The 21,350-nt window shown below is 41.4% G+C and overlaps 2 long non-coding RNA genes and 1 other non-coding gene across 4 annotated transcripts; 1 reads left to right on the top strand and 2 right to left on the bottom strand.

The window, feature by feature from the left end:
* Window positions 1-4,623: 4,623 nt before the first annotated feature.
* LOC140600633 (uncharacterized) lies at window positions 4,624-9,894 on the bottom strand. Its single transcript, XR_012003810.1, has 2 exons — window positions 8,631-9,894; window positions 4,624-5,427 (listed from the first exon to the last, which is right to left on the bottom strand). It is a non-coding gene; the product is annotated as an uncharacterized lncRNA (long non-coding RNA).
* Window positions 9,895-9,993: 99 nt separating this feature from the next.
* Window positions 9,994-21,350, bottom strand: LOC140600632 (uncharacterized). 2 transcript variants are annotated; one of them, XR_012003808.1, is made up of 3 exons: window positions 19,853-21,350; window positions 11,759-11,891; window positions 9,994-10,718 (listed from the first exon to the last, which is right to left on the bottom strand). It is a non-coding gene; the product is annotated as an uncharacterized lncRNA (long non-coding RNA). The 2 variants fall into 2 exon arrangements; XR_012003809.1 differs by having other exon boundaries at window positions 20,874-21,350.
* TRNAQ-CUG (transfer RNA glutamine (anticodon CUG)) lies at window positions 21,155-21,226 on the top strand. The gene has a single exon. It is a non-coding gene; the product is annotated as a tRNA-Gln (tRNA).

Genomic DNA, 21,350 nt, shown 5'->3' with positions numbered 1-21,350 from the left:
CCTTGGGAGCCACTGATACACAAGGCTGCCTCGTCTCCCTGAAGGTCACCACTGATGGGGACCACCCCTCAGCAGCCACTCTCAATAGCTGTCTACCCTTGTGCTGACACCACAGATCCCATCTCTTTCTAAAAGTATATCTCAGCATAGTTCTCATTGTTCATTCTTGTGTGTGGATAAAGTCATCAAGGCAGATATAGTTTCCCAATAAGTTTTCTTTTTTAAAAGATTTATTTGTTTAGTTGAGAGAATGAGAAGAGGGGTAGAGGGAGAGACTCTGACACGGAGCTCAATGCAGATCATGTCCGTAGCTGAAACTCCCCATCAGATCATGACCCTAGCGGAAACCAAGAGTCAAACCCTCAACCAAGGGGAACGCTCAGGCGCCTCACGCAGCAGGTTTTCTTAAGGGTTGTCGTGAGGTCATTCCATTTCTCTTTCGGGTAAAATAGGTCTTAGGCTTTTCTAATATGTGAACGATTCCAAAGTCTTTTTTTTTTTTTTTTTTTCGATTCCAAAGTCTTAAACTGTCATGATGTGACATGGGTCTTCTCTAGTTTTTTTCACTATTAAAAACAGGAGAAAGACCAAAGGTAGTTTACGCAATTGATTTTTAAAAATATTTTCTGTCTGAAATCTCTCAGTATTATTCGTCCTGCATTTCTGTGTTGTGTAGGTTTCTTTTCCCCTTTGAGAGACCATATATTTTCAATTTTCTTAGTCATACACCTACCTAGGAGTAGAATTGCTGTGTCACATGTAACCCTATGTTCAACTTTTTGAGGAACTGCCAAACTATTTTCCAAAGTAAAGTAACTGCACAATTTTACATTCTCACTAGGAAAGTGTAAGAATTCCATTTCCCTACAACCTTCACAACACATGTATTGTTTCTTTTTTTTTTTTTTAAGTCCTACTGGAGGGGTTAAGTGGGATCTCACTGTGGTTTAGATTTGTATTTTCCTCATGACTAATGATATTGAGCCCCTTTGTGTTCATTGTTTCATTGAAATTATCCTTTAGAACAGCTTAACAATAACCCACAACCCTTGGACCAACTTCTCCAGGATCATGCCTGGGGCTGAAGGTGGCGCTAAACTGCTGAGCCACCCGGGCTGCCCTAAAAATAAAATCTTAAATTTTTTTTTCATAATATGGAGAACCAGGGTGGCTCAGTTGGCTAAGACCCCAACTCTTGGTTTCAGCTCAGGTCATGCTCTTAGGGTCTTAAGATTGAGCTGGGGCTCAGTGTAGAGTTCTCTTGAGATTCTCTCCCTCTCCCTCCCTGTCTGTCCCTCCCCACTGCTTGCAGGCTTGTGTGGGCTCTCTCCCACACTTTCTCTCCTCGCAAATCAATAAACAAATAAATAAAATCTTTTAAAAATTTAAAGAGTTAAAAATAAAATAGAGATTGAGGAAAAGTTTGAAAAGAAGCTAGCTAAGAGGGAATGTGTAGTACAGTTTCACTTAATATGGCCCTGGATCAGTTAAAACCCAGTCAGTATTCCTAGCTGGGCTTGAAGCTCAAACCCCTCAGCTCCCAGATGAATGAGCTCTCTGGTTACCCAACCAAAGGCAGGCACTGGTCCTCTATGGGGTCTCTCTAACCCAAGCTGCTAGGCTTGGGCTCTTTCACCTTGTCTAATTATATCAGCTCAAAAGACATTGAGCCCAAAAATCATGTCACGGTGTCCACAGCTACATGATATCATAGAATCTGAAATGTGTCAGGGTCAAAATTACCAGACTCTAGCGTGCCCCATTCAGAAGGAAATGCTACATTTCTTTCAGAGATGAGTCAACAGAAAGATGTCATCATCCCACCCAGTATAAACAAATGCTGTTTGGAATGCATTTCTCTGGATCATGTCCCAAAGGCTGACTTACCAGTTTTGGTGCCTATTGGTCCTCACCAAATGCTCCCAGGACTTAGCAGGCTCTGTGGAGTCCCCTTCCACATCAGTGCATGGCCATTCCCTCCCTTCCTCTTCCCACCATACTGTGGGATGCTGGTCCCCATGCCTTCCCCCTGGTGAGTGGGAGACGCACATAACATTGCTTGTTCCTCTGGAAATCCTGTTCCTCCATTCTGGACCTAACAGACACATCATTTGAATCTATCTTCCTTCTCCTTTTGTTCCCTATACAATCTGGGCTCTGATTTCCAGAATATATCCTTAGCATGATCCTGAGATCTACTTTTTTTTTCTCCTTTCTTAAATTGGTTTTCTTTTCACTGCTTAGTTGAAAGAGGTTTGGTGATTTGTTTGGGCTTTTTTATGTATTTTACGTATCAGACCTTCATCAGATATATTCAATTTGCAAATATTTCTCCCATTCTGTAGATTGTCTCTTCACTTACTTGATAGGGTCCTTTGAAACAAAAGGCTTCTAATTTTGATGAAATCCAGTTTATCTATTTATTCTTGGGCTGCTTGTGCATTTCAGAAGCAGGCTTCTAATCCTAAATCATGAAGATGTACAACCATATATTCCTCAAAACATTGCTTTTGAATGTGAACTTTCTTGGTTTTTGGTGGATGGATTATTTAATAATGTCTCTTGTCTGTTTTTGATATTTTTCTCAATTGATATTCACATGCCTATTTTCCCTTCTCAGAGCATGCCATGGTCTGTAATAGAGATTTTGGAAATTGTACCTATCAGTATCCTGGCTTTGATTCAGGTGACAGTCCTGGTTATATAGCTGAGCTGGTCTTAACTCCACCCAGTTTCACAAATGGCGCAGGATCTTTAGAGAGGAGTAGTTGATTGTCTCTTTGAGGAACACCTGTCCAGTAGTCCAGATCATTCTAGGGCTAGAATGGACTTTTTCCTCCCCTCCAGACCAAAAGGATTGCAGAGGTTCGATCTAGTCAAGATTTTCATCTCTGGTCTTAATTGAAACTAGACCTCCTTCAGGGTTTGGGAAAAGTTGCTCAATACAGATTGGTACCTCTCCAATCTTTGTATTATATACACGATTTCTTTCTAGAAAAGGTGAAAGGATATTTATTTTAGAGCATCTTATCTGTTCTTTGCCAACTGTATGTGGTTTTAAAAATGTATAGAGGAGAATTCAAGGTCAAATATATTCTTTGCAAAAATTACAGATCATGTATACTATCAAGTGATCATATTTCATCCTATGAGTTATCTTAATACATAGATGTTACCCTTTTCCTAATGAGAAAAAGAAAAACCTCAGAAAGAATGCAAAGCCTCCTAAGATCACAAATCTAACAAAGAGAGGAGGGAGCATTAGAAACCAGTTCTGGATGCACCTGGGCGGCTCAGTTGGTTAAGCACCCAATTCTTTGATCTCAGTTCAAGTCTTCATCTCAGGGTTGTGAATTTGAACCCCATGTTGGGGCCTACTTAAAAAAAAAAGAAACCTATCTAGCAGATATCTCATTGGGTTTTCATATGCTTATTAATCATTTGGATATCTCCTTTTGGGATGGGCTTTTTAAAATATTTCTGCTCATTAATATACTAGGTTGTTTCTGATTTCCTTTGTGATTTATGAGTTCTTGATATATTTTGGATGAGTGTTTTGTCAGATATATGTTCTGTAAATAATTATTCCCGGTCTTTCCATTTTTAAAGCATGTCTTATGGTAAGCAGAGGCTTTATTTTTCATGAAGCACAATTAATTGATTTTTTTATGCTGAGTGCTATTGTGCCCTTTTTTTTTTTATTGGAGTTCAATTTGCCAACATATAGCATAACACCCAGTGCTCATCCCGCCAAGTGCCCCCCTCAGTGCCCATCACCTCCCCTTCCACTACCCCTTGTTCATTTCCCAGAATTAGGTGTCTCTCATGTTTTGTCACCCTCACTGATATTTTCTATTGTGTCCTGTTTTAGAAATATTTGCCAAAGCCAAGTTTATGAAAATATTTCCTATTTTTCTTTTATAGGCTTTGTAGTTTTCACTTTCATATCTCCAATTAATTTCAATGTAAAGTAGGAAGTGTTTGTTAATATTTACTTTAAAAAAAAAACAAATCATCTTTTGCTCTAGTACCTTTTACTGAAAAGTCTTTCTTCTCACCAGTGAAGAATATTCAAAGATACATGTATATATACACACACATATATAAAATCACTTAACTGTTCACATGTGGGTATATTTTTGAATCTTTATTCTTTTACTTTGCCATATTTATGTTTACTCACACCATACTATGGTTGTTTAACTACTGTAGCTTTAGAGTGAGTTTTGAAATTAAGCAGAGTGAGTCCTCCATCTTAATGCTTCTTCAAGATTATCTGGTCTTATCTAGCTAGCTAGGTTCATTAATTTTTTTTTGGTTCATTGATTTTTCATTTTAAAAGTGGCATGTCCTTTTCTTCATAAATACCTACAACAATATTAATGAAAATAATGTTGATTTGATATCCTAACAAAACTGAGTCTTACAATCAGTGAACACGATATCTATTTCTCTGTGTACTGGTCTTCTTGAATTTCTCTCAGCAATAGTTTCTAGGAGTTTTGCATCTGCTTCATTTTATATATTCATAAACATTCAATAATTTTGGATTTTAATCTCAATTGTGTTTTATTGAATTTCATCTTCTAACTACTAATTGCCACAATGGAGAAATACAATAGATTGTGATATCAACTTTATTAAGATATAATTTAGGTACAATAGAGTGCATGGCTTGAAGGTGTACAATTAAATGCATTTTGATAGATGTTACACACTAATGAAACTTCCACTACAGTCAAGATACAGGGCATTTCCACTATCTCACAACTTCCCTTGTGCCCCTCTGTGGTCCATCACTGCCTCTAGCCTCAGTCCCAGGGAATTATCGATACTGTAGATGGTTGCATTTTTAACAACTTCATATAACTAGAAATATACTATATATATATATATATATATAGTGACACATATATTGTGTCATTTCCAATTTCGGGCAATCATGAATAAAACTATTAAGAATATTCACATGCTGATCATTTCGTAGATGTGTAAATAGCTAGGAATGGAATGACTGTCCTTATGATATGTATTTTTTTTAATCTTATAAGAGACTGGAAGTCAGCTTTTCAAAGCGGTTGTACTGTTTTTCATTTCCACAGGTCTATGAGACTTCCAGGTGCTTTTTGTGATATTTTCAGACTTTCTAAGTTTAGCCATACTAACTCAATGGCATCTACTGTAGAACTGATTTCTTTCCTTCATGACTAATGAGTCGAGCATCTTTCCATGTGCTAATGAACCATTCCTAGATCTTGTTTTGTGAAGTTTCTATTCAAGTCTTTTGAAGAATTATTTTACTGTGTTGATTATCTTATCAGATGACATGATATCTATTCTAGAGTAAGTCCCTTGTTGGAGATCAACATACTTCTATACTGTGTCTTCCCTTTATGTTCTCTTAATGTTGTCTTTTCTCGGAGAGATCTATATAGAAAGATAAAGACAGATAAATTCATTTTCATGTCCTAAGAAATAATTCATTGCCTACTTTAAGCCTGCAAAACCATATGGTTGTGTTTTCTGGAAAATGTAAAAAACACTTATTAAAAAAAACACTTATTAATTTCAGGCTTTGAAAGTTGTTTTTTTTTTGTATTTTAAACTGTTTTAAAGGGTATAATGAGATATAATTTATATGCAATAAAGTGCATATAATAAGTCTCAAGTTTAATAAGTTTAAACATATATATGCATCACCCAGATAATGGATATATCTATCACCCTCAAAAGTTTCCTTGTGTTCCAAGCAAAATTCCTCCTTCACATTTTCACCTCAGGAAACCACTGATTGGCTTTTTTTTTTTTTAAGATTTTATTTATTTATTCATGAGAGACACAGAGAGAGGCAGAGAGAGGCAGAGACACAGGCAGAGGGAGAAGCAGGTTCCACGCAGGGAGCCCGACATGGGACTCAATCCCACGTCTCCAGGATCAGGCCCTGGGCTGAAGGCAGCGCTAAACCGCTGAGCCACCCAGGCTGCCCTGGCTGTTTGTTACAATAGATTTATTTGCAATTTCTAAGGTCTTGTATTAATGGAATAATATGCTATGTGCATGGTTTTATTTTGATTTTTTGTCCAGAATAATTATCTTGAAATTTACCCATGTTGTTATGCATATGAAGAGATTATGCAAAACCAAGTAGTATTTCATGAGATGGATACACCATAATTTGTTTTAGTTCTTTATCTGTGGATGGATTTTAATGGCTTTCTGGCATTAAAAATGAAGTTTCTAAAAAAAAATGAAGTTTCTATCAATCAACTTGTATGAATATTTCCTTTTATCTTTCACTTGAGTGGAATGGTGGTGCCCTATGGTAGGTATAGTTTAATATTTTTAAGAATTTCCCAACTCTTGGGGTGCCTGGGTGGCTGAGTTGCTTAAGCATCTGACCTTGATTTTGGCTCAAGTCATGATCTCATTGGTAGTGAGATCAGTCCTCCTACCCCAGTAGGGCTCTGCACTCAGTGAGGATTCCGCATGAGATTCTGTCTCTCTTCCTCTCCCTCTGCCCCTCCTCCCACTCTGTCTCTCTCTCTCAAATAAAAAGATTAATCTTTTTTTAAAAATAATTTTTCAAACTATTTTCTAGAGTAATTGTAAAATTTAACATTCCCACCAGCAGTGTATGAGACTTCTAGCTCCTACACATCCTTGCCAATACTAGAAATGGAGATTATTTTAATTTTTGCCATTTTAACTGGCATGTAGTGGTTAAAATTTGCATTTTCCTAATGACTAATGATGTAGATCTTGTCATGTTCTTCTATGTCTTCCATATATATTCTTTGCTGGACTATCTTTACAAATCTTTTACCTATTTTATTATTCTTTAAAGGTTTTATTTATTTATTGAGGGGGGGAAAAAGAGAGAGAGATGGGGGGGGACGGGGCTCAATCCCAGGACCCTGAGATCATGACCTAAGCAAAGGCAGTTGCTTCACCAACTGAGTCACCCAGGCACCCTGAAAGATTATATTTTCTACAGTGTTTTGCTTTTTACATTTGTCAAAAATCTGTTCTCCATATAGGTATTAGTTTATTTTTGGATTCTATAATCCATTTCATTGATCTATCTACCAATGCCAATCTGTTTTGATTATTATAACTTCAGAATAGTTCTTCAAATCAGGTCCGGCTAGCCCTCAAACTTGGTTCTTCCTTTCACGGGTGTTTAGGCCACACTAGGTCATTTGCATTTTTATATGAATTTTAAAATCAACTGCCTACTTTCTACCAAATATATATGCTGAGATTTTGAGAGAGATTGAATCGAATCTATAGATCAAATGGGGAAAATTGATGTTTGAACAATATTGAATCTGTGAGCCACGAGTAAGGAATTTCACTTCATTTTCTGTGCTTTCATTAATTTCTCTGTGAAATACAGTCAGACCTATCCTGCAGTATTTCATGTTTCATGCTATTATAAATGACGTCACTTTTTATATTTCAGTTAGGCACTACAATCACATAAAACACCCCAGAGTTTTATAGATTGATGTTAGATCTTTATACAAACCAATGCTTTTCAGATTCAAGCTAGATCTGGCAGTGACCATATCTTTGGAGATTTAGGTATTGCCAGGTGAGAAGAATCTTATTCTATTCACTTGAGGTTTTATCAAAAGCCAAGGAAAAGGAATAACACAACCCATATCAAGTCCTTGGCTGGGCAAATGGTACAAGGAGTCTTGTGGACTGATGTTTACATGTAAAATGTAAAATGTTTTGTATGTTCATTAATAAACTTCCTTATGAGTAATCATTCAGTTAGCAAGGCTGCCAATTTATCTTGTGGTTAGCTGCAATACCACAGTTGCAAAAATTAGGGGCCAATGTTCTCTCTTATCATTTAATTTTGTCTTCAATAATCTATTCTCAGCATTATGTACTGCCAGAAGCTTTGTAACAGTATGCAATGCTATATCCATCAAACATCATGAGTGTGTGCCCACGTCCGTTTCACCTTATTTGATGTGATCTGTTAGAAAATGACACTAACAGGCTTAAAACAATGAATAGTGGCAGGCTGAGGGAATTTGGTTGTGTGCCTCAGTTGCCTTAGGAGACATTGTCTCCTACTCTAAATCTAAAGTAGGTGTCTACTCCCATCAGTCTGTAAGCATCAGGTCCTGACTTTGCCACAGGATCTGTAGTCCTTTGTGTCCTTCATTTCCCCAAGGGAGAGTGAATGATCTTTGATCTAAGTAATGATTGGTGTGTGTAGCATAGTTAAGTTACCTCTTCAGTCACTGAACTTAGATTCCTATCACATAAAGCTTGCTTACATGTGTGACTCACAAGATCACATTCCAAGTGGCTCAGGTGACATGTCTCAAAGCAACTAAAGCATCCATTCGCCATTACATGTCTCTCCTAGCATTCACCCTTGATGGGCTAAAACATGGCTCACAGCTTTAAATGTGTTTGATTTATGTTTGTCTAATGGTTTTCTAAAGTCAAATTACCCAAATGACTGTCAATTCAGTTTTCATTTCCCAATGCTCTGCCTATCTGACATGACCCAAGAATCAATGTAAACATAGATTTATTCCAATTTACTTATAACCAATCATTGTGTACATTAGATATAATTCTACACATTCCTTTTTTTTTTTTACCTGTTTTCTCTTGGATATTGAGACAATATGAGGCTACTTGCTTCTTCCACTGACATCCTGAATTACAATTCTGCTATCTGGTAAAAAAAACAAAATTGCTTTACCTTGTTATTTATAAAAGTCATTATAGGATATGTTTAAATCTTCATATTGGTGAGCATCACTATATTTTTTAAAGATTTTATCTATTTTAGAGAAAGAGAGAGTGCAAGCTGGGAGAACAGAGGGAGAGGAGAGGGAGAAAGAATCTGAAGTAGACTCTGTGCTGAGCACAAAGGCCCACTTGAGGTTCAGCCCCGCTATGGAGACATCATGACCTGAGCCAAAACCAAGAGTCAGACACTTAGCTGACCGATCCACCCAGGGATCCCTGTGAGCATCACTAATAGACAATTATTTGGTTAGGTCAGAGACCAAAATTTAAAATAAGAATTTCATCCTTTAGTATTTTTTGTATTTTCTTTGACTAGATCATTTCCATTTTAGGTGTTTGCGTGCTGCTGTGCTGATCCCTGGTCTCTCTTAGAAAAGTCACTGTTGGGACACCTAGGTGGCTCAGGAGTTAAGCATCTGCCTTCAGCTCAGGGTGTGGTCTTGGAGTCCTGAGATCGAGTCCCGCATCTGGCCGCCTGCATGGAGCCTGCTTTTTCCTCTGCCTATGTCTCTGCCTCTCTCTGTGTGTCTCTCATGAATAAATAAATAAAATCATTTTTTAAAAAGTGACTGTTGCTTCAAGCCAATAGTGGATAATCTGTAAAAGAAAGATTGCAGATCATGGAATAAATGTCCATTGAATCCAAAATTTTGCTAGACATGTTTTCACAGGATTGTATAATGTTACTAAGAGCCAACTTACCTTCAACTTAAAAAGTCCCAAACCTTTTTCTCCACCACCTGGGGGACACTGTCACATTCAACCCAGCCCCTTCTTGTGCCACCTGCCAAGTGATCTGTTTTATTTCATGACTCTACCTGCAGAGTGACTTTCCAACTTATTATGTCCATTAAAGGCCTCCTGTTTCTTGAACCAATGGAACTAAGTGGTTCACTTTGTTATTTGGCATATACATCCATGATTAGGGTCACATTGGTTTCCCCAAAAGTCATTAGCTTCAGTAGTTTTCACCTACTACACTATACTTGACCCCACTGATGCATTATATTCTCTAAACCTTCACTTTCTATGTGGATCCCTGACCCTTTTTATTCATGGCCCACCCAGGCAGCATTCTTTTCAAGTCCACCTCTGTGCTTCTCCTGTTAACTTCCCTATGGTCATAATATAAAGTGTGAAATGAAATACACGGAGGGGACTTACAAGAATTGCAAGAATTGTAACTTCCAGTATCACAGCTGGGACACTGTCTGAAGTAGATTCTCCAGATGCTTTTTGCCCTAAAACTTTGGGAATCAGACAGCCCAGCACTGACGGTCAGCTGCCATTCATTATCACCTCCCCTCTCATCATTATGAGCCTGTTGTTGTCTGCTATGGATGTTCCAATCTACAGATAACCGAGGCTAGCTAGAAACAGTCATCTTTAAGCTCCCTTTGGGAAAGGTATGTGCATCCTCCCTCTATAACTTCCAGTGTAATAGGCTTTATCCACAGTGGCACAGTAAATGCACTCTTTGAGCTCAACTAATTTAGATTCCAAGTTATCTAGATAAGCAGATTCATTATAGTTTACAGAATTGGATGGGGTAAATAGAGGAGCAAGTCAGAGGTGCTATTTTATTGTTTCTAAGAGTACAAAAGGCATTGTGTTCACCAACCACGTAGGAATCAGAAAGCAAGAAATTTAGCCTCAGATCCCTTACATTCCCCCCATGAACTTGAAAGTTGCTTTCGACTTTCAAGAGGAGAGAGGTCATCACTGGTCATTATGCAAGGATGACCCTAGAAGACTTAGAGAACTTGCCTCTATTTCTCCAGCTGGCCAGAACACAGTCAGTAGTTACTGATACCAGCAGTTTCTTCTGGAGAACTTGTTAGTGTTGATTGCTTTGGGCCAACATGGAGCCTAGGTGTTGGATGTGTCCAAGAGGCTGAAATCTGGGAGGCTTGGGATCATCGGGAGTCATCTAGCTGTTGGAAAACACAGAAGGAAACAAGGACAACAAACCTACCACTACTACATTTCTCATGACTTCTGTTTACCAGGCTGAGAGTCCCATGAGAGGTGGGATAATGTTTTCATCTCTGTATTTCATTTCAAGCACTGAGGAGGCTCTCAGAGGCATTCCTTCCCTGATAGACTAAAAGTGGTTGTAAATCTCTGATTATCTCAACTATGTTCCTGTCGTACATGTCCTGTCAGGGATGCTCTGGTTCCTCTCAGGAGGAGGCAAATCCCCTTCCTTAGAGAGGAGACTGTCCTACATTCTCCATGTCCCATGACACTCACCTGTGGTGAGCTCTGATAAAAATGGAATTCTCCTCAAGGATTCCTCTCAATGGCTCACTTTTCATTAGGAAGAGATGTCCTTGGCCTAGCTCCCAACCCCATCCTCTATACTGACACAACATCCCAGTTTAGGAGGACTAAGCACTTTGTCTGCATCTTCCTCTCACTGCTTTGACCTCCTCAGGAAAACCTTACTGATATCTGAATTCCAAGTTCTTAACACAGCCTAAGGAAAATGACACACTCAACAAGTAGTCAACACATATTGTGTGTAAAGCCTTTCACAACCATAAATGCAGAAGAGTATTATTAATATCATGGCTTCAGATGTAAGAGTCCCCCACCCTGCCCCCTCCTGACCTTAGGGCAGAACTATTTTCAGTAAGAATGGACATCTCCAACCCTCATCTAAGCATATTTGATCCCTCTAAGCCTACACTTACTTGGAGGACATCCACCGTGAAGGCAGCTCCAAGGTCAGAGCTGGGGGTCTGGGGCAGAGCCTCATGGTCACATCCATCTCCTCCTTGAATTGGTGTTTCCCAGCAGTATAGACCAACCCCAATTTGTCATGTGGGCAGGTGCACAGCTTCAGTGTGGACTAAGTACTCTCCCAGCCTTCACTGTTCTGCTCAGGCTGATCCTTGCAGCTTTGGATGCTGCTGTATGCATTTTTCAGTTTCCTCTGATTTTTCAAGACTGACCTTGTCCTTATTCTTACCTCCTTTGGCAACTCCCTACTCCAACACTGTCTCGTTCTTCTTTGGCTTCTTCCCATCCTCCAAACCTGCTGATTTCTGTCTTCCATCTGCTCCCTCAGTTCCCCATTTTCAATGTGGGCTCAGCTCAGGCTCCTGCAGGAAACACACAGAGAAGGGCCCAAGCCAGGTCTCAGTTGCTGCCCTCAGGGCTGCTTAATGGGCACCTCAGTCCCTCATGCACTCAGAAACTGACCAGGAGGAGACTTTGGAGAATTTGAGTAACAACCTTATCTACAGATGAAGAAACTGAGGCCCAGAGAAATTAAGAGATTTTTCCAAACTCCCTCATCACTTGATGGCAGCAGATCCACCACACAGGCCTTGGCTGCAAGCTTCCCTGTGGAGGTACTTAACACACTCTCTGGAACCCACATCTAAATTTCAGGGGATGCTAAAATTAAAAGTTCAACTTAAAAATAAATAAAGAATTTTTGGAGACTTTGGATCAAATGTAGGTATTTCCACTGTTAAAAATACCAGAAGGGCTTTTCTGGCAACAAATCTTTTATCACAGTTATATAGTTCTACTATTTATATTCACTTTTAAATCACTGGCTAGTAGATTAGGATTAGAGAACACAAAAGTATTAAGTAATACTTATCATAATCACAAATAAAATGCAGCTATATAATTATCTATAAGATATCTGGCTCCTGTGCCAAAACTCATCTTCCTGAGAGCAGGCACTCTGTCTGCCTTGTTCACTCCATCTCTCCAGTGCCTTCACAAGAGCCTGCTAGGTGAAACATTCAGTAAATACTTGTTAAGCAAATAAATAACAGTTACCAGGATTAACCAACTTACTGATCTCTAGTCCCAATCATATTTCCAATCAAACCCTGTCCTGGGCCTGTGCTAAAGCAATAAAAGCACAGCCTTAAGAAAAGCATGCCCAAGATTCCAATGCCAACTTCACCACATCACATTTGCTTTAGTGGGTGATTTAATTATCGGTTTGAGCATATTTATCTAGTGTATAATACAGAATATATAATACAAATTAGAGCAGGTAACATAAACTCCCAGAATGTTAAACATGAAATGTGAAATCCTGCAGCAGCCAGGACTCCAGTCCCTGGGCACCAGCTTTGGAGCTATAGGACACCTATATGACAGTCGGTGTGGTGCTGGGGACAAGGCCCAAGAAGCTGCATTTCAGACGAAAACTCCCAGAAGATTTTCATGTACAGAAAAAGCCTAGTTACTAAAGTTACTAAACAAAGAGCATAGAATGGAGACTCTGAATACCCCAGTGCTCCCAAGACTGACTCTGCTTTGAGCCAACCAAGTCACTCACACAAGGTGGCTTTCAATGGGGAGTGGTGACATTTCTGGGAAGGATTCCTATCTGATGTGGGCCCTGCTTCCGTGATTTGGGTTTTAGGGCCTCTACTGCCCTGTAGGTTTCCTCCTCTGCTCTAATCCCTGGGGGAATGTCATGTCTCTCATGGGAGTCATTCCTTTATGAAGACCTCCGTCATTTATTCTCCTCCTGAAGAAGAGATGACAGAGATCAGTTCTGAGGCTCCACAATTCTAAGCTTCCTCCTAAGCCACTTGGGTAAATGTAAAGAATCATGACAGAGAGAAATCAAGTCAGGGAAGAAGATCCTGGAGGAGTGAGATGGTGAGGGCAGCCCCTCATGGGGGAGAGAACCACAATAAGGTCACTATCAGACCTGTTCAGGTGGAGATGACATTCCAACCATTAAGGGGAGGATACTGCCATGAAGAGAAAAAGGAAGACCCAGAGGCCTTTGAGAAAAAGAAAAATAATAATGATGAATTAAATGAAGATGCAAACAAATGGGAACTCAAAGACAAAGCCTCATGTCACAGAGAATTATTCCTGGGTCTTGAAACCTAATAAGGGAATTCCTGCTGAAGTTTGCTCAGGTGAATTTCCAAATTACTATGGAACAGTGACCTTTTTATGCCTTCCATTTTCTCTCTTTTTGAGTTGGAACCTGAAGAAATGTTATCCTATATCTGTCCCACTATTGCACTTGGGGGGTAGTTTCACAGGTCTACAGAGGAAGGAGACTTGTACCCTGTGCTTAATGGACACCCTCAGGAGTCTCATCCACAGTTGATATAAATGACTTAAGTGCACTTTTGGAATTTTGAGCTGATGAAAATTACTTTTTTTTTTTTTTTTTTTACTTTGAACTGATGCTGCCATGGGATGAAACTTTGGGAATCTTAGGGGTAAGGTAAATGTATTTTGCATCTGGAGGGGACATGTAATCCCTGAACCCAGAGGTTGGACTATAGGAAACAGAAGCCTAAAATGCTCTCCAAATATATCTCCCCCAAATCCCTGGAACTTGTTAGACTGAAGAGATATTGCCCCCATGATGATGTTGTTATATGGCATGGCTGACTTTAAAATGGGGAGTAATCTGAGTGGGCCAGATGTCTAATTGAATGACTCCTTAAATATGAGAGTTCTCTCTGGCTGGCAGGAGAAGACAAAATCAGAGTCAAGTATGAGAAGGACTAAGTGCACTATTACTGGTCTGACAATAGAAAAGGCCCCATGGGAAAAAAAATTCAGGCAATCTCTAGAAGCAGAGCATGGCCTTTGGTTGATAGCTAACAAGTAAACAGGGACTTCAGTCCTACAACCATAAGCAAATGAATTCTGCCAGTTACTGTACTGAGCCTGGAAGAGGAGCCTGAGCATTAGATGAAAACATAGCAAGCTGACACCTGTATTTCAGACTTGTGAGGCTGAGCACAGAACTTACCCACACTATTCCAGACTTCCGAATCTACAGGTCTGTGAGATAACAATTATGTCTTGTTTTAAACCACTGTTTTTGTAATCTGCTAATACGCACCAATAAATAACTAATTCAGATGTTTATCTTTATATCTCTATTTTCCTGATTTTTATTTTCATTTTTTAAAGATTTTATTTATTTATTCATGAGAGACAGAAAGAGAGAGAGAGAAGCAGAGACATAGGCCGTGGGAGAAGCAGACTCCATGCAGGGAGCCTGAGGTGGGACTCAATCCCAGATCCCGGGATCATGCCCTGAGCCAAAGGCAGACGCTCAGCTGCTGAGCCACCCAGGTGTCCCTATTTTCCTGATTTTTAAAAAATATTTATTTATTTATTTATTTATTTATTTATTTATTTATTTATTTATTTTAGAGAGAGAGGGCTCATGTATGAGCAGGGGAGGGGCAGAAGGAGAAAGAGAATCTTAAGCAGACTCCCCAGTGAGCCCAGAGCCCACTACTGGGCTCAATCTTACAACCATGAGATTATGACTTGAGCCAAAATCAAGAATCACATACTTAACCAACTGAGTCTCCTAGGTGCTTGCTAATTTCCTGATTTTTTAATTTTCAGAAACAATATGTTAATTCCTGTAGGAAAAAAATTTAAAAAGCACAGTAAAAATCTTGTGCTTGCTTTCACATGACTTCTCATGACATGACTAAAGGACACTATGAAGAGCATTTCAGGCGCTGGAGAATTATCTCTCTAATGTTACCAAATTTCTGAAAGAATAAAGATGGTATAATACTTAATTCCAGGTAACATCATCTGAGAATTCATCATCTATCACCATTTCGTACAGTAGATTTTTTGTTGTTGTTGTTGTTGTTGTTTAACTCCTTGTTCTCCTGAGTTACAAGAAAAGATTTTATAGCAAGTGCCACTTAGGAGCACAGGAGAACCACTTCAAGAAGAGCAATGGAACAGCCACTATGTGAAGTTCCCCCAAACAAAGTCCAAAATGCATCTTTCTTCTAGTTATCACTAATGTAAGGAAAGCATCCACTAAGAAAAAAAAAAAAAGAATCCACTATAGAAAATCCCATCTAATAAATATTTGAATTTAATGGTGTCTGTTTCCAAATTGTTCCTTTCCTCAGGTGTAGTCATGGTGAGGCAGGGATTGACTGCAAAGAGGCTTGAAGGAATTTGGCAGGGCAAAGAAAATATTCTAAAACTGGACTCTGGTGACAGATAACCCTAAAAATATACTAAAATCATTGATTTATACATTTGCAATCATTGAATTTGTATAATATTGCATAAGCATTCTCCAGAAAAAATAGAACCAATGGAGATGTATTATGAAGAATTGGTTCATGCAATTATGAAGGCTAAGAATAAGAAGCCCAATGATCTGCCATTTGCAAGCTGGAGACCCAGAAAGCCAGTGTTGTAATTTCAGTTTGTGTCCAAATGCCTGAGAAACAAGGGAGCCAATGGTAAAAATTCCAATCCAAGAGCAGAAGACTGAAGTGCCGGCTCAAGCAGAAAGGAAAAAAAGGAAAAAAAGGATCAATTTCTCCACTTTTTGTTTTATTCAGGTCCTCAAATAATTGGATGATACCCACCCATATGATAGAAGGCAACCCACTTATCTGAGTCCATTGATTCAAATGCTAATATGATCTAAAACATCCTCATGGAACACCCCAAAATAATGTTAATCTAAGTACCCTTTGGCTCAGCCAAGTGGACAAATAAACTTAAAATGTTATTGACTTAAAAAAATCAGGGCACCTGGGTGGCTCCAACGGTTAAGCATCTGCCTTCAGCTCAGGTCATAATCTCAGGGTCTTGGGATCCAGCCAGTGTTGGGTGCCCCAGGAATCTGCTTGTCTCTCTCTCTCTGCTCCACCCCTGCCTCACTTGTGCTCTCTCTCTCTCTCTCTCAAATAAATAAATAAAATCTTTTTTAGAAAGTCAAACTAGGTTTCTATTCCAACATGAAAAGAACTTGGAAATCCTTACTCTAATCCTTACAAGAAAAAAATGCTAACAAAACTGAAAATCAATGACTCTTCATAGACCAGACAAGTGAGGTCATAGGCCATGTCACCCTCAAAACTAGAGAGAAGGCTAATGCAGGGAATCACAGCTTACTAGGAACAGAAGCTATTGGAGCCAGCAGCTAGCAGAAATCTTCAACAGTAATTGACAAATTGCTAGAAGCTGATTATTGACTAGCTTGAGAGTTTAAAATTCTTGGGGGCATGGATTTTGTGAGATATTACCTCCAGGAACCTGAGCAGGTTCTCATAGTGAAGATTAGGAAAATCCCCAAAGGATTGATACTACCAACTTCAAGGTAATAAAGCAATAAAGCTATAGAAATCCAAACAGTGTGGAATTGGTGAACACACAGACAAATCAATGGAACAGAATCAGAAATAGACCTACATAGAGTCAGCTGATCTTGATAAAGGAGCAAAAGCAACTTAATGGTGAACATACAGTGATAGTATTTTCAACAAACAGTGCTGGAGCAACTGGGCATCCATGTGCTAAAAAAATAAAAAGACTCTAGACAGAGACATACTTTTCACAAAATTTAGATCATAGACTGTATAAAACTATAAAACTTCTAGAAGATAACACAGGAGAAAATCTAAGTGACTTTGGGTTTGGTGATGACTTCATAGATACAACCCCAAAGGCACAATCCATGGAAGAAAAAATTGATAAGTTGGACTTCAATAAAATTAAAAACTTCCACTCTATGAAAAACACCACTAAGCCGATTAAAGACAAGACACAGACTGGGAGAAGATCTTTGCAAAACATGTATCTGATGAAGGACTGGTATCCAAAATATGCAAAGAACTCTTAAAGCTCAAAGATAAGCAAGTGAATGACTGCATTAAAAATGGTCAAAAGATCTAAACAGATACCTCATCAGAAAAGACAATACAGATGACAAATAAGCCTATAAAAGATGGTCAAAATCATTTGTCATTAGAGGATTGTAAATTAAAACAACAATGAGATACCACTACATATTTATTAGAATAGCTAAAATCCAAATCACTGATAAAAAAAAAAAAATCCTGGCAAGCATGTGGATGAAGAGGCATTCCCATTCATTAGTGATGGGAATGCAAAATTGTAAAATCACTTAGAAGACGCTTTGGCAGTTTCTTACAAAACAAAACATATCTTACCTTTGATCCAGAAATCACAGCCCTAAGTATTTGCCCAGATGAGATGAAAACTTATGCTCAAGCAAAATCCTGCAGATGAATATGTATAGCAGATTTATTCACAATTGTCAAAACTGGAAGTAACCAAGATGTCCTTCAATAGCTGACTGGATAAACAAAGTGTGACAGATCTATAAAATGGTATTTAGCAATAAAAAGAAATGAGCTACCAAACCATAAAAGACATGCAGGAACCTTAATAATACACATCATTAAGTGAAAGAAGCCAGTCTGCAAAGTCTACACATTGTGTAAGTAGCTAGCTACAGGACATTTTGGAAAAGGCAAAACTATAGAGACAATAAAAAGATCAGTGATCACCATAGGTCTGTGAGGGGAGGAGGGATAAATAGGCAGAACAGGGGGACTTTTTGGACAGCGAAACTGTTATGTATGATACTGTAGTGGTGTTTTCATGACTTGCATCTGTCAAAATCCATAGAACTGTATGAGTATGACAAAGAATGAACTCTAATGTAAACTATGGGCTACAGTTAATAATGTGTCAATATTATTTCATCACTTGCAAATGTACCATAATAATGTAAGAATGTATGGGGAAATTGTGTGAGGGAGAACAGAGTGCATATGAACTCATTTATTAATTTATCTGCAAACCTCAAATTGTTCTTTAAAAATAATGTCTACTGATAATAATAAAAAAGTAAGGATGTGACACCCTCAAATCAAAGTGTTAATGGCATCCTGTAATGGTGTGGATAATACTAAGTGTTGAGCCTCAGTAACCTAGAGGCTGACCACTTGGTGATTTTGATGCCTGTGCCTTCAGCCTCTGGCCCCAGCAGTTCTCCTGGAATCCAGATGTCCATCAGCTAGGTCATCAGATGTCATCAGATGTGGACTTTGCACTCCAGATGGCACAGAGGGACCAGAGGCATCTGGTAAGGATGGAAAGAAGCCATGGGACAGGGCAGAACTAGGTGAATTAAGGATGACTGAGACTTGCAGCTGCCCCAGCTGTGCCCACAAAACAAAATGGAGGGGGGGTGATCTTGGAGGGGGGATACTGAGAGCTCCTGGGTGAGATCACCACTTGAAAGACAAAAGCAGCTGGAAAAGCTTTGGTAATTGAAAGCCAGAAAATGTGTTTAAGTAAAGATGAGAACTTCTGGCGATGGGCTTGAAAATCACCTACCTTTCCACTGACAGCGATAGGTGCTGATTAGACCACAGAGACCAAGTTATTACAAAATGTTGGTGTTGCCATGGGTGACAACTTGCTCCCCAACCCCTCCATCCTCTGCTAAAAACACACTCAAAACCCGCTGGCGCTGGAGACATTGAGTCTTAATGCTTGGCACATTTGGGGGGCACTGATACTAGCACATGGGCATTCAACACCCCATGCCAGGCCCAGGGGCCTCCCTGCCTGCTCCTCTCCTCCCCCTGCTCTAGGTGATGACCAAAGGTTCATGGGACTAAGTCATCCATTTGCCATTCCTCCCTGTGCGTCACCCCTAGCGTTCACCATGAGTTCTTCGGCCAGGACAGGTGCTGTGGGAAGGACACGAATGGGCTGTGCCCCCAAACTGCTGCCTGCTCTCAGTACCTCCAGAGGAGGGCTCCACAGGACAGGGCCTGGGGTCTACTCACCATGCAGCCCCCGTGCACAGCAGGGCCTGGCGCCCAGTAGGCACCCAACAGATGTCTGGTGAAGGACGCATTCCGCGGCAGGGTGCTGGGAGGGACCAAATATTTCACTTGGGCTAATAAGTTTTAGTCCTAGAAGAACCCCCGAATGGAAGGATGGGAAATGCTTTTAAAGGTGGTTGCTGTTTAAAACTTTTACAAGGGCAGCTGAATCATGTAAATGTCCAATCGTGGAAAGGTCTAGAGGGCACCACTTGGAATTGCACGGAGCTCTCCACTCAGGATCTTGCAGCAGCCTCAGCCTGTGAGGACTCTGGCTGGTGAAAGGTTGAAGAAGAGAAAGGTGGGAGCGCGACAACCAGGTGAGAAGAGAGAAAAACGAGAGAGACAGAGACAGAGATGCAGATATAGCCACTGAGGAAAAAGGCCCAGGAGAAAGTGTTATCACCTACCTACAGCGGACCACAGCACTGCAGGTCGTGGAGGGCGCGGGTCTTGCTCGCGGGGTGGGGTCCAGGGGCCGGGGCAGCTTTGCGATTCATGATAGGGAGAGGACTCAGTCCCGAATTGAAGCCGGCAATGCTGTCTGGTTTTACTCTTCGGACCTGGGAGCTCTCCGGGGGCGAGGCTGTGCCCAGCGCCCCTCAAAAGGGCCATTACGTGTGTGCAGGCGCTACGACTCGGCCCGAAGCCCTCGTGCGGGACTCGGCAGCGCTCCCAGGACCAAGCCACGAGTGCGCGGCTCTCGGGCTCCCGATGCGGCCCAGAGGACAGGCGGGGGCGATTTCTTGGTAAGCGCCTCGCTTCAAGGGCACCTTCTTCTAACTGGGAAGTTGGACTGGTTTTCTCCTGACGAGACCTTGCAGCGTCCTAGGTGATGCGGACCCCGGGATGCGGTCACCGAGGGGCCATCAGGAGGCGCCCTGGTCCTGCCACATAAAACGGCTTGCAGAGGGCGAGGCCGCCGCAGGTCTCCATTCCCCGGGACTTCGCCGGCCAGATTTAGTCCTGCGGAACGCGGTGTTGCCCACGTAGGGTCGCCCCAGGCACCGAGTCGCCTTGGATCAGCCTGTCCTGCTCGAGCCTGGCCTCGGCCATGCCGCTGGGGCCACCTCATTCCGCCTCCCTCCCCAGCATGGACCCCCAAAGGGTCCTGACCAGGGAGACAAGTCTTTCTCACCGTCCTCTCAGGCTGGGTTGTCCATTCCTACGTTGGACTGGACGGTGGTGGTCTGGAGAACCCGGAGCGAAGAGATGGAAAAGGGGTAAGGAGTAGCCAAGAAGGAAGGGACGGAGGAGATTGGGGCAGCGAGAGAAAATGGGTGTCGAGGAAGACAGGAAAGAAACAGGATCGGAATGGATGGGGGGGGGGTCCCGGGAAGTCCCAAGTCCCGTTCTGTCGGTCCCCCGAGCTCCCAGGGCGGTGGGAAGAGAAGGGAAGGAAGACTTCTTTTATTCTGGCAGGAACTTTACCTCCGGGCAGGAGTCCGGGCCTCCAGGCAGAGCAGGTGCACCCGGGGGGCGCGCCCCCAAAGCCCGTCCCTGTCGTTCTCCCGCAAGCGGACTCGATCTGGCTCCCCGGGACGCGAGCCCGGGAGCGGCAGGGAGGAGGTGAGCCCCGGCGGGCCGTGGCGGACGAGGAGCCGAGCGCGAGGTGAGCAGACGCCGGCAGGAGGCGCGTCGCCGGCGCGCGGGGCGGAGGCGGAGGCGGGCGCTGTGCACAGCTCGGAGAGCCGAGGAGGCCCGCCCCCGGCGGTTCCATGGTGTAATGGTGAGCACTCTGGACTCTGAATCCAGCGATCCGAGTTCAAGTCTCGGTGGAACCTTCGCGGGGGGCCGGGCCGCGGCGCCCCCTTTTTCTCCTCCTCTGCAACACCCAGCGAGTGGCACGTGCCCTCTCGGTCCCGGGAAGGGACCGTCCGGGGGACCCCGCGCCGCCCGGGTGGGCGC

This window comes from Canis lupus, chromosome 12 (genome assembly GCF_048164855.1).
Source record: "Canis lupus baileyi chromosome 12, mCanLup2.hap1, whole genome shotgun sequence".
Classification (NCBI taxonomy): Eukaryota; Metazoa; Chordata; class Mammalia; order Carnivora; family Canidae; genus Canis; species Canis lupus.
This window is presented reverse-complemented; position numbering and strand designations above follow the sequence as displayed.